Consider the following 12,096-nt stretch of genomic DNA (forward strand, 5'->3'; position numbering starts at 1 on the left):
CTCCTCTATCACTAAGACGTGCAGAGCTCTACCACCGCTCCAGCATCTCTCCTCTATCACTAAGACGTGCAGAGCTCTAACACCCCTCCAGCATCTCCATCACTAAGACGCGCAGAGCTCTAACACCCCTCCAGCATCTCCATCACTAAGACGCGCAGAGCTCTACCACCGCTCCAGCATCTCTATCACTAAGACATGCAGAGCTCTACCACCGCTCCAGCATCTCTATCACTAAGGCGTGCAGAGCTCTACCACCGCTCCAGCATCTCTCCTCTATCACTAAGACGTGCAGAGCTCTTACCACCCCTCCAGCATCTCTCCTCTATCACTAAGACGTGCAGAGCTCTACCACCGCTCCAGCATCTCTCCTCTATCACTAAGACGCGCAGAGCTCTAAACCCCCTCCTGCATCTCTCCTCTATCACTAAGACGTGCAGAGCTCTAACATTCTATGGCTTTATGTTTTCTCAAACTCTCGCCTTGAACATCAGATACAAGCACACCGACCTGCACGTCGCCTCAGACATGCAACCATACCATGTCCCCATCTTTCACATTCAGACCCCACACACACACACACACACACACACACACACACACACACACACCTTCAAAAGCAGATCTCCAAATCTCTTTCTTCTGGCAGCATTACCCATCATGGAACGTTTAAACTAGAAGTGTCCTGTCTGCACCATTAGCTAACTACCTAAACTAGCATGTTAGAAGAGCGTGTTGGTGTTAGTGTTGATTGGTGTGTGTGTGTGTATTTGGTTTGGGAGGAGGGGCTGCTTTGGCATTGTTGTAGGAATCCAATAGCAGGCGTTTCCATGGCGACCCTCTGGCAGTGACAGGCTCTTCACAGTAACCAGAGAGCAAAGACCACAAGAGACACCCCCCCCCCCTCCCCTCTAACCTCCATGCCTGAGGCAGGTTTAGTTAGAGGTAGGAAGAATTTAGAGACCCCATTTTATATCCCAGTCTCCATCGCTCTCTTGGTTTGAAATTTGCCTCCAACACAATGACCCAAACAAAGGCTGGAGCTTGTTGATTGACAGGCAGGCCTGGCCCTGCCTATGAGGGGGTCGGAGAGAGAGGGGGTGGGGGAAACAGAGGGGGAGATCCTGCCTGTTTGAGATCGCCATAACTACCATGCGCTCATGCGTATGCGCACACAGACCCCCCCCCCCCCCCCCCCCGGCATAACACAGGTGGGTATTGTCTGTGGTGAGGGGTTCTGCTGGCACCCGGCCAACTCCCCTGTCACCGGGGCTAGTCCTGCCTCTGCTCTGCCACACAACACAAAGCCTGCTCCAAACCTGCTCTTTAACCGTTTCCTGCCTGTTTGCACTTGCCAGAGATGAGTAGAGCAGTCGATGATATGGCTACGGTATTTCCTGACTTCTCTAAAAAACCAACCACCTTTTTCCTCAACTTAGATGAGTCAAACAAAGAAATCCAGAGTCAAAATAAGGTACAGAAACAAGAGGAAGGTTGGAAAATGAGAATGATTAATTACCAGAGCCAAGGAGCTCAAAATTCCACGTGTGGAGATGATTGACGGCGGGGCCATTGATTAGCTGTCAAACCGAGGCGTAAAAGTGGTCGGTCCATCATTTCCAATCAAATCAACACAAATCAATGTCAGTTGTTAATGTGGCTAACAGAAAGTGTCTAGCGTGTTGGTGCAACAAGCTGCCTTGCATTTACAAACACAGAAATAGATTATTTTACAACTGTTACAAGTAGCCTCTTCCTCTGCTGGTTTCTGTTGTTTCAGGGAGAAGGAGTGAGACTAGAAGATGGAAAATAGGTTGTTTTTTTACAACTGTTACAAGTAGCCTCTTCCTCTGCTGGTTTCTGTTGTTTCAGGGAGAAGGAGTGAGACTAGAAGATGGAAAATAGGTTGTTTTTTTACAACTGTTACAAGTAGCCTCTTCCTCTGCTGGTTTCTGTTGTTTCAGGGAGAAGGAGTGAGACGAGAAGATGGAAAATAGGTTGTTTTTTTACAACTGTTACAAGTAGCCTCTTCCTCTGCTGGTTTCTGTTGTTTCAGGGAGAAGGAGTGAGACTAGAAGATGGAAAACACTTTTTTTCACTCTACCCTCCAACAGAAAAAGGAGGGGTGGAAAACTCTTGAAGGCACAAGTTTGTTTCCCCTCCTAGTTTAATTACAGGCCTCGTCAGACAGATCTTGATCCAAGAGTTAGAAATTGGAGGGAGGTGGTTTGAAGGGAGAGTCTGTCCCCTCTTTCCCAGTCGCGTAGCGGGTGCTTTCAAACATGCAGCACACTAACAAGACACACACACACCAACAAGACACACACACACTAACAAGACACACACACACTAACAAGACACACACATACACAGGCAAAACACATGAACGCATAGACAGTAAAGCAAATACATAGATACAATGTCTCGTATGCACACACACACACTTCTGATGTTGTTTCAGTGCCTAGCATCAAGGGTGGCTTGGTTGATCTTTAGACAACTGGCAGTCTCCCACAGTCTCTCCACTGAGCTCATCTCAACTGAGACGGACCAAAAACACAGCTCCGATACTTCCCTGGTTGGGAACACACAGTCAGAAGAACTGCTTGAAACAGTCTTTACTGACCTAATTGTCTAATAAAAATTTAAAAAATTGTTTTTTAAAGAGTAGCTTAAATCATGAGGTTAAACTGCCTCAGACTATACAAATCCCCCGAATTCAACAAACAAAACATTTCCTCAACTCATCTTCACCCGAAACAGTCCTGCCTCGTGTTGCAACAAACAAAGATCACCTCAACCCATCTTCACCTGAAACATTCCTGCCTCGTGTTGCAACAAACAAAGATCACCTCAACCCATCTTCACCTGAAACAGTCCTGCCTCGTGTTGCAACAAACAAAGATCACCTCAACCCATCTTCACCCGAAACATTCCTGCCTCGTGTTGCAACAAACAAAGATCACCTCAACCCATCTTCACCTGAAACAGTCCTGCCTCGCGTTGCAACAAACAAAGATCACCTCAACCCATCTTCACCTGAAACAGTCCTGCCTCGTGTTGCAACAAACAAAGATCACCTCAACCCATCTTCACCTGAAACAGTCCTGCCTCGTGTTGCAACAAACAAAGATCACCTCAACCCATCTTCACCTGAAACTGTCCTGCCTCGTGTTGCAACAAACAAAGATCACCTCAACCCATCTTCACCTGAAACAGTCCTGCCTCGTGTTGCAACAAACAAAGATCACCTCAACCCATCTTCACCTGAAACATTCCTGCCTCGTGTTGCAACAAACAAAGATCACCTCAACCCATCTTCACCTGAAACAGTCCTGCCTCGTGTTGCTCAGAGACACATAAAAACACTGACATGACAGAGATGACAGCAGGCAGGAGGACCACTGAATCAAATCCAAATCAAATCAAATCTATCTATAGCCCTTCGTACATCAGCTGATATCTCAAAGTGCTGTACAGAAACACAGCCTAAAAACCCAAACAGCAAGCAATGCAGGTGTAGAAGCACGGTGGCTAGGAGAAACTCACTAGAAAGGCCAAAACCTAGGAAGAAACCTAGAGAGGAACCAGGCAATGTGGGGTGGCCAGTCCTCTTCTGGCTGTGCCGGGTGGAGATTATAACAGAACGTGGCCACTGAAGTGCCCTGTGGGATGGTTCTCTGTAATGTGGCCCCTCTCCATAGAGGGACAGGCCGTGGCGCTGCCGAGTGGAGGATCATAAGTAAACAGCTGGGAGTTTGGAGATGTCTTCATCCCTTTCAGTGTCACCGGACCCAGCCAAGCCTGGGGTCTCTTCGCTCTGGCAGCACCACTGGGGGGTAGTTACAAGGACGTTGCGGTCTGTCTGCAGGGCACACACCAGGGGTATTACGTAGCTAGACCCGGCTGGTTCTCTGGGTCAAGCAGCAGGCCCTGAAGCTCCAAGCTGACAGCTTCTCTTTGCTGTATAGTGAATTATGGCTGACAGGTCTCAAGCAGGCCCCTCTTGACCTATCAGAGGGCTGTTCAATCTAAACCAATGTCCTGGTGTCAGAGGTCTCTCAACCCATTAGCATTAGCTAGCCTTGCATGCTGACAATATGCAGTTTCATTAAAAACGACCAGTATTTCAATCTTGTCATTTAGTCAGTTGGGATAATGAAGAGAACACCGCGATCTCCCATCCAGGGGTGGAGGTATGTTTTCCAGCCCTATCTGGTCATTTAGTCAGTTGGGATAATGAAGAGTACACCGCGATCTCCCATCCAGTGGTGGAGGTATGTTTTCCCAGCCATATCTGGTCATTTAGTCAGTTGGGATAATGAAGAGTACACCGCGATCTCCCATCCAGGGGTGGAGGTATGTTTTCCAGCCATATCTTGCGCCGGCGCCATGCTGTCCTAATCGTAGCCACGTTCCCACTACAGAAAGCATGTAATGGACGTCTAGTCAGATTCTGGCTGGAGATAAACTAGAATACATTTGCATCTATTTGCCTAACACAGCCGTTGCAGATATCAATAAACATAAATACCACTGTGTGTGGTACATTATTAAAAGCATATTCAAAACAGGAGACATGAATGATACAACACAGTGGAAAGATGGTTGTGTCTGCCTTGGGGCAGTGTTCTCTCTGCATTCCGCTCTCCTCATCCCTCGATCACATTGATTGGCATGGGAAACATGTTTACGTTGCCAAAGCTAGTGAACTAGATAAACTAATTACTCAGAAGTTCCAAAAGAATAAAGACATTTCAAATGCCATATTATGTCTATATACAGTGTTGTAACCATGTGCAAATAGTTAAAGTACAAAAGAGAAAATAAACATAAATATGAGTTGTATTTACAGTGGTTGACCCTCTCTCTGGCTTGGTGAGAACCCAAAACTTCCAGCCATAATCCTTCCTGTGAACAACCTTCTGGTCTGCAGCCAGTGTTGCAAGTCAACAACATGACATGCTCTCCTGATCCACCAGACACACCGGCATGATGGCTTAACTAAAGTCTTCCTTCTGCCCTTTCTCCCTTGATCTAGCTTTACATCCCACAATACTACAAGAGAATCAATCTGCTAGGCTAACAGTCTAAGACAGGGGTTCCCACAATTTTGTGGGCCCTATTTTGTGGGCCTTATCTGTGATAACAAATTCACCAGGAATCACCTGAAAATCAGAACACAACTCTGACTTTAGAACGCAATGAAAATAAAAGGAATTTTACTTTGACTGCTGCAGTGCAAAATTCTTCCCATCGGAGAGAATATTTAGCCTTTTTAAAGCCTATTTTCCTGAAACTCTACACATTTTCCAATGGGTCAGAGGGACAATATTGTTGTTTTAAAGCCTCAATTACAGTCCAATTATATTCAAAACAAAAAAAAGAATAAGTATTGAGTAAAAGGAGAAGGATAATTGGAGTAGTATGGATCCCTTCGAGCCGCCCAGGTCCCGTTGTGCATCCTACTATGTAGGTGGATAATATGACATTGTATTGCACCTTTTAAACTTCTTCCAGACTCAGCAATCTGTTGTTAGTAGCAGTATTTATCAAATAAAAAGTCGATTTATCATCAGGTGCCCCACACAGTTGTGCTGTGCCTCCTCCCGGCTCCCCGGCACAACTGGTGGTGCAAAAATCCCCCCCCCCCCACACACTCCTTTTCAGTCCCCTCCTCCTGTGGCTTGGCGTCCAATAAGCCTCACACGCCTATATTTGCATCTCATTGGAGCGGACAAGGCTGTGTGTGTGTGTGTGTGTGTGTGTGTGGGGGGGGGGGTTGTTGAGAGTCTGAAACCGGAGCAGGGACTAACCAGAGGTGTTGAAGGGGACGTCTCGCTACTCTGTCCAAGACCTCCGCTCGAAATGAAGTTGTGTTCTTACCAGCTAGGTTGTGTCCTCACGGTCAGAGGCTTTGAATGCTCCCTTTCAACATAGGCACAGACAGAGGGCTTGCAGGCAGCAAATGCACACACACACACACACACACACACTTGTGTAATACCAAATAAAGGTACACCCACATCCAATATTCTCACCATATTGGAGCCTTTTGCTAATGAGGAAGCAGGACAGTGAAACAACAGTGTTGCATCGGCTCATAAGCCTTACAGGGTCCACACGCTCTAACTCCCCAAGGGTGTTTACCTTCAATCAAGGAAGTGACATTGGACACTGTCCAGACACTCAAGGTTAGTGGAAACGACAGGGGGGGGGGGGGGGGGTGTGGTAGTGTGAATGAGGACTGCACCCTCTACCCAGGAAGCAGGAACAACTTGGCAGCGGGCACTGAGCCCTGATGTGAGCCACATGGGAGCCATCCTGGCATGGACACGCTGCATCGCTGTGACACGGCACACAATGGAAGCCGGCAGCCAGGCAGCACGGGCGGTAATCCCCCCCAGAACACAGGCCTCTCTTCCGCCTCCCTTTCATAGGGAGAGGAAAAAGGAATGCACGCGGTGTTACTCCATATCCAACCTGACAACCACGGCAAATCACTGCGACCGAGTCAACGGCTCAGGAAGTAATATTTGTTTGCTTATTGGGGGAGAGCGGGAACGAGAGAAAAATAGGGGGGAAATAAAAGGGGGAGGGAGACTGCATAAAAGAAAGAAGGTGGGGAAAAGGGGGAGATAACAGGACAGGAAGCGAGGGAAGTAAAGGGGGAGGGAGAATGCATAAAAGAAAGAAGGCAGGAAAAAGGGGGAGATAACAGGACAGGAAGCAAGGGAAGTAAAGGGGGAGGGAGACTGCATAAAAGAAAGAAGGCGGGAAAAAGGGGGAGATAACAGGACAGGAAGCGAGGGAAGTAAAGGGGGAGATAACAGGACAGGAAGCGAGGGAAGTAAAGGGGGAGATAACAGGACAGGAAGCGAGGGAAGTAAAGGGGGAGATAACAGGACAGGAAGCGAGGGAAGTAAAGGGGGAGATAACAGGACAGGAAGCGAGGGAAGTAAAGGGGGAGATAACAGGACAGGAAGCGAGGGAAGTAAAGGGGGAGATAACAGGACAGGAAGCGAGGGAAGTAAATGAGGAAATAACAGGACAGGAAGCGAGGGAAGTAAAGGGGGAGATAACAGGACAGGAAGCGAAGGAAGTAAAGGGGGAGATAACAGGACAGGAAGCGAGGGAAGTAAAGGAGCAGATAACAGGACAGGAAGCGAGGGAAGTAAAGGGGGAGGGAGTATGAGAGAGAGAATTTAAACACGTCAAAAGGGAGAGTAGACTGTATCCACTGTGAGCTACCTGGGGGCCTGGGATTCTCTTAGTAATACAATCTCTCCATGAGTAGATAGCGGTGACCTGAAGATGTGCAGTGAGAGGCAGACAGACCCTGTTGAGTATAGTCAATACAGACAGACAGTTACCTGAGACAGTGAGGCTGGAGCTAGGGGAAAGGCAGACAGCCCCTGTTGAGCACAGTCAATACAGACAGTTACCTGAGACAGTGAGGCTGGGGATGGAGCTAGGGGAGAGGCAGACAGCCCCTGTTGAGCACAGTCAATACACAGACAGTTACCTGAGACAGTGAGGCTGGGGATGGAGCTAGAGGAGAGAGGGACAACATGGAATGGGGGATGGAAGGAGTGTGGGGGTACTTTGAGGCACGGGTCCTGGGATTTCATCGCCACTACACCATGGGGGGCGGCACACAGCCTGTAGCCTGGGAGGGAGGGAGGGAGGGAGGGAGGGAGGGAGGGAGGGAGGGAGGGAGGGAGGGAGGGAGGGAGGGAGGGAGGGAGGGAGGGAGGGAGGGAGGGAACCTGTAGCCTAGGGGGGAGGGAGGTGGAATGAAAAAATGGACATAGTAATACAGAGCATCCCTCCATCATCCTGGAGTTCCTTTGTCTCTTTCCCTCCAGCGGGCCTGTCCATCTGTGGCCCTGGGGGGGACTGCTAAAGTACACAGAGGCCAACTTCAGCACCGGGAGGGAAATCCCTTTACAAGGGTGTCAAGATGTAGCCTACACGTTCTGATGGTAGTTATAATAACAACGATGACCAAAGGCCTAATCGTTTCCAGCGGAATGGGAGTAATTTCACAGGGCATAATGGTTGTAAATGGGGAAGGGGGGTGGGAGGGATGGGGGAGCAAGCAGCCAATCAATAAAAACGGATTGACGTGAACACAGACTGAGGAGATGGAGGATTGGGCTCCTGCTCTTAGCTGTCCCATGTTATGGCACCCCGTTACACACTCAATTAACCGCTTTCATTAACGAGCCAACGTGTCTAGTTTAGAATCAATTTGGCCCCTCTCTCGGTGCCGTTTCCAGCCAAATAAAACCAGCCATAAATGCTGACACTAATCACGCAAAAAATAAACGTTGCCCATTATGTGTACATTTCATGGTCTACGTCAAGCCATTAATTTCCTATTACGTTTCCTTGCCTTTACAGTCCAAGGGTATAAACTGACAAAACCCAGAGTAAATAGTTGTCAACAAAAGAAAAACAGTGCATCTTTCTTCAAGAATAGAAAAGGGAGACTTGACAGTTGAGAGAGAAAGAAAGCGGGGGAGAGAGAAAGCGAGCCAAAACCATTCAGAATGCAGATGGTCTCTATGAGATCAAATATTGAACAAACCTGTCACCTATCCATTTGGTTATTAAGAATCGTACAGTAAGCTTTTTAAAATGCTACAGGCTAATACAATAAACCCCGATTTGCAGTGTGGCATTACACAACCCAATTGTGCCCCGGTTCAATCCGTTCAAGACATATTACCTTGTTCAGGGCTCGGAACAATCCTGTTTGAGGATTAAGAGGCGGCTGTGGAAGAGCGGTAATCTGGCCTACAGGAACCAACCCAGCTGGAGGGGGAGTGCAGGAGAAGAGGAGAGAACGATGTGCCATGGGGGCAATTGGCTCCAGAGGCAGGGGAAGCCAAGGCAAACTGCAATACACTGACCTCAGTCTGAAAGAACCCGGCCAGCCAGACGGCACCTGAATCTGGGCAATTTTTTTCCAGCATGGCAGCAAACTCTGCCTTGTAGAACAAAGAGTGGGGAGGAAGCGTGAAGGAAGAGGTGCTCGCAAGATACAAATAAAAACGCTAACCAAAGGAAGGTTCAGTTTGTGGCGCATACGGGGCCCCTGTCCGGGACGACACCAACGGGGCAATGCTTGTTTTAACTGGTGCTGCATGCAAGTTAGCCTAGCTGACCCGCCAGGACTCGCTTCCCTCGAATAGTAACAGGGTCACCTCGATAGCACCGAAGCCAACATTATATATCTATCCGTCGGGGGGGGTTGATAACATTAATAAGCAGCGCTTAACGCCAATTTTGTTAAGTGTTAAATTGATCCTCAAAAGGCCCATTGAGTTATTCTGTCATGTGAAGGTGACTTAGTTGAGCGTGTAGGGTTGGGGCAGTACACACAGGTTAGAGACGCTCCTAGACCCCTCTCAACCCCCTCTCCAACACGCCATTCGAACACGACCACCTCTCCACCATAATCATAGTCAACAGCAGTAGCTCTTGTGGGATATAAAAAGTAGAGTTCAACATTTCTTTAAAGGGAATTCTCAACCACATGTGGGCCTCCTCTGGTCTGTCCTGACCGGGGGACCTCCTCTGGTCTGTCCTGACCGGGGGACCTCCTCTGGTCTGTCCTGACCGGGGGACCTCCTCTGGTCTGTCCTGACCGGGGGACCTCCTCTGGTCTGTCCTGACCGGGGGACCTCCTCTGGTCTGTCCTGACCGGGGGACCTCCTCTGGTCTGTCCTGACCGGGGGACCTCCTCTGGTCTGTCCTGACCGGGGGGCCTCCTCTGGTCTGTCCTGACCGGGGGGCCTCCTCTGGTCTGTCCTGACCGGGGGGCCTCCTCTGGTCTGTCCTGACCGGGGGGCCTCCTCTGGTCTGTCCTGACCGGGGGGCCTCCTCTGGTCTGTCCTGACCGGGGGGCCTCCTCTGGTCTGTCCTGACCGGGGGGGCCTCCTCTGGTCTGTCCTGACCGGGGGGGCCTCCTCTGGTCTGTCCTGACCGGGGGGCCTCCTCTGGTCTGTCCTGACCGGGGGGCCTCCTCTGGTCTGTCCTGACCGGGGGGCCTCCTCTGGTCTGTCCTGACCGGGGGGCCTCCTCTGGTCTGTCCTGACCGGGGGCCTCCTCTGGTCTGTACTGACAGAGGGCTTACGAGTCTGCTGCTACCTACCACCGCTCAGTCAGACTGCTCTATCAAATCAGACTTAGTTATAACATAATAACACAGAAATACGAGCCTTTGGTCATTAATATGGTCAAATCCAGAAACTATCATTTCGAAAACAAAACGTTTATTCTTTCAGTGAAATACGGAACCATTCCATATTTTATCTAACAGGTGGCATCCATAAGTCTAAATATTCCTATTACATTGAACAACCTTTTAAATATATATACTTGTGTACTGATTTTAAGTAAGGCGTTGATGTTTATGGTTATGGTACACATTGGTGCAACGACAGTGCTTTTTCGCAAATGTGCTTGTTAAATCACCGTTTGGTGAAGTAGGCTGTGATTCAATGATAAATTAACAGGCACCGCATCGATTATATGCAACGCAGGACAAGCTAGATCAACTATTTATATCATCAACTATGTGTAGTTAACAAGTGATTATGTTAAGATTGATTGTTTTTTATAAGATATGTTTAATGCTAGCTAGCACCTTACCTTGGCTCCTTGCTGCACTCGCATAACAGGTAGTCAGCCTGTCACGCAGTTTCCTCGTGGAGTGCAATGTAGTCGGCCATGATCGGTGTCCAAAAATGTTGATTACCGATTGTTAAGAAAACTTGAAAATCGGCCCTAATTAAATCTGCCATTCCGATTAAATCGGTAGACCTCTAATTTGTAGAGCACATAGCTGGGCCGAGCCTCTCGCAGCCATACCCCATATACCTGAACCACTTCACGGTCATTTCATCCACACATTCTGACATGAACAACAACCCAGACCGTCATCAATAAATCATGGAGGATCCCTTTGAAACCTTTTAGAGCCACTGATGACCACTCACCATCAGACCAGTCATGTTAAATCAACTAAACCAGCACCATCAGCAGCGTGGGAGAAAGGGGGGAACTCACTGATGACCACTCACCATCAGACCCGTCATGTTAAATCATCAACTAAACCAGCACCATCAGCAGCGTGGGAGAAAGGGGGGAACTCACTGATGACCACTCACCATCAGACCAGTCATGTTAAATCAACTAAACCAGCACCATCAGCAGCGTGGGAGAAAGGGGGGAACTCACTGATGACCACTCACCATCAGACCAGTCATGTTAAATCATCAACTAAACCAGCACCATCAGCAGCGTGGGAGAAAGGGGGGAACTCACTGATGACCACTCACCATCAGACCCGTCATGTTAAATCATCAACTAAACCATCACCATCAGCAGCGTGGGAGAAAGGGGGGAACTCACTGATGACCACTCACCATCAGACCAGTCATGTTAAATCAACTAAACCAGCACCATCAGCAGCGTGGGAGAAAGGGGGGAACTCACTGATGACCACTCACCATCAGACCAGTCATGTTAAATCATCAACTAAACCAGCACCATCAGCAGCGTGGGAGAAAGGGGGGAACTCACTGATGACCACTCACCATCAGACCCGTCATGTTAAATCATCAACTAAACCATCACCATCAGCAGCGTGGGAGAAAGGGGGGAACTCACTGATGACCACTCACCATCAGACCAGTCATGTTAAATCAACTAAACCAGCACCATCAGCAGCGTGGGAGAAAGGGGGGAACTCACTGATGACCACTCACCATCAGACCAGTCATGTTAAATCAACTAAACCAGCACCATCAGCAGCGTGGGAGAAAGGGGGGAACTCACTGATGACCACTCACCATCAGACCAGTCATGTTAAATCATCAACTAAACCATCACCATCAGCAGCGTGGGAGAAAGGGGGGAACTCACTGATGACCACTCACCATCAGACCCGTCATGTTAAATCATCAACTAAACCAGCACCATCAGCAGCGTGGGAGAAAGGGGGGAACTCACTGATGACCACTCACCATCAGACCAGTCATGTTAAATCATCAACTAAACCAGCACCATCAGCAGTGTGGGAGAAAG

At 48.7% G+C, this 12,096-nt stretch overlaps 1 protein-coding gene across 15 annotated transcripts in view; it reads right to left on the bottom strand.

The window, feature by feature from the left end:
• Positions 1–12,096, bottom strand: part of LOC110506963 (neogenin) — a 211,340-nt gene that overhangs the window by 170,817 nt on the left and 28,427 nt on the right. The gene's annotated exons all lie outside the window — the stretch shown is intronic.

The sequence above is a fragment of the Oncorhynchus mykiss genome, chromosome 26 (assembly GCF_013265735.2).
Source record: "Oncorhynchus mykiss isolate Arlee chromosome 26, USDA_OmykA_1.1, whole genome shotgun sequence".
Classification (NCBI taxonomy): Eukaryota; Metazoa; Chordata; class Actinopteri; order Salmoniformes; family Salmonidae; genus Oncorhynchus; species Oncorhynchus mykiss.